Genomic DNA, 2,291 nt, shown 5'->3' with positions numbered 1-2,291 from the left:
AATATATATATATATATATATATATATATATATAATGTCAGCAAAATAAATGTCCGAAACTTTTTAAAAATTACATGTCGCATTAATATTTACCTTATGACGCACTGCGAGTATACTTCCCTACAATGTATTATACGTATAATTTATACGAAATTAAGATAATCTTTTCAAAAATTAAAATTTCTCACAAATGTATCAATATTGTACATACATGTATTATGTGTGTGTGTATGTATATAGTATATATATATATATATATACACACACACATGCATATATATATATATATACATATACATGATCTTTGTTTTTTACTTCATTTTTTATTGTGACTAAACCAATTAACAATTTTATATTAAACACCATTTTGTCAATAAAAATTAAACATATTGAAATTTTAAGCAACAATTGAGCAATAAATTATTCATACATGTGTTTTTATTAGTTATTTATTGTCTCTATATGATATTAAATAATATTAGTGTTATTTTTTCCGGAAATTCGACAATTCGATCAGAAGAAACATTTTTCTTTCGAAATCGAGAAATTTTGCGTGTCATAACCGCTCGTAAAATTTAACAGGCAGAACCCGTCGAGTGTCAAAACATAGTATATGATAAAGGTTTGACTCGTCTGAGAAACGAGGCACCCACACAATGACACAACGTTTAGAATTAGACAGACGTTAGGTACGAGGCCACCGCTGCAAAATTACTTTAGTGCTGCAGTATAACCATAAACACATCTCGTCCTTTGCGATGTTTCTTTCTTGGCTTTTGACTTTGCAACCACTTTTTCTTAACGAGAATAAAAGGACAAAACCCTCAAACGTATAAATCTATATTTTTTCTCAAGATGCCAATAAAAAGTGAGGAAAATAGGAAGATGAACTATTCTTCAGCAAAACATTTCTTGAACAGAATGTTGCAGAATTTCTAGAAGATATTGATGTATCGCGTCTAAGAATGTTACACACTTTTAAATATCTACGTATGAAAATATTTACGGTTGTTAAAAGAAAAATTTTGCATAGGTACAATTTTAAGACATGACCAAATTCAGGACTTTTGAATTTGAAATATTAAAAACTAGAAGTAAAAGATTACGTTATAACTATTATAATTTTCTTATATACGAATTTTTTCACAGGCTAGGTTTACTATTGTAAAATACAGAAAAGAATAGATCAATTGTAAAGCGTTATTTCTCATAAGCGCAGTACATTCACGTGCACTTTGATGACAGTCCAGGAGCGTGTTGCCGCTCGGTACGAGCAGACGCGATATTGGTATGATACATTGAGACAATGAGGCATAAATAAGATAATGGCGCGCGCTCGCGTATGTCTAACCAGAGTTTAAACGTCCAAAGGGCCGAAGAGAAAACGAGGGAGAAAAAGAGACCGGTTAGGATCGGCAGATGGGATTGTAACCCGCGCGGCCTGCCCACCGCCAGACGTGCTCGGCATTCTTATACTCTTTCGAGTAGCTAACGCAGCAGTTTTGCTTCATGCGCGCGAATCTTATTAAACTCTCGCATCCCTTTAATTTTTCCCCATATAAAAAAACAAGCGTTACTTTGCTCTCTCTCTTCCTCTTCCTCTCCCCCTCTCTCTCTCTCTCTCTCTCTCTCTCGATCCGTTTATTTGAATTAATTGCCAATATAATAATGAGAAAACATTAATGCGTTTTGTTTTAATCAAGAGGATTAAAATTGTAAATACAATCGTACTAATAATAAGTATTTAACATGATTTATACACATTGGTGACTTTTGCAAAATATCAACAAACATTCTTTTAGATTCATGAATCACAGTAAAACAGTTTTTGTATTCTGAAGAAACTGCCGACACTTTTGCATATTTCGATTAAATGCGCACAAAATGAAGTATTACGTTATCAAAATTAGAAAAAATTAAATTATATTATTACAATTACAACTCACCGTGAAACAACGAATGATATGTTTAAAGTAAAGCGAAATCGCGTCGCATAGCGTCACGTAGCTCGAAGGGGACGGTAAACACTTACGTGGTCAATTGCTACAAGTGGCAAGTTGTCTACGACACGCATGTTGTTGCTCCTCTACGTATCGCATAGATGCTCAATATCGTTACAAATATTGGTTTCTACGCAATGTGATTAGCGAATGATTGCTTCGCATCACGCTTTATAGAGTTTTTGTATATTGTATACATTTGATCAATTATATATGTATATAATTCACATAAATAAATCATGAAATAAATTAAAATCATTTAAATTGCATATTATACTTAATATTATTACA

The sequence above is a fragment of the Trachymyrmex septentrionalis genome, unplaced genomic scaffold (assembly GCF_001594115.1).
Source record: "Trachymyrmex septentrionalis isolate Tsep2-gDNA-1 unplaced genomic scaffold, Tsep1.0 scaffold131, whole genome shotgun sequence".
NCBI lineage: Eukaryota > Metazoa > Arthropoda > Insecta > Hymenoptera > Formicidae > Trachymyrmex > Trachymyrmex septentrionalis.
This window is presented reverse-complemented; position numbering follows the sequence as displayed.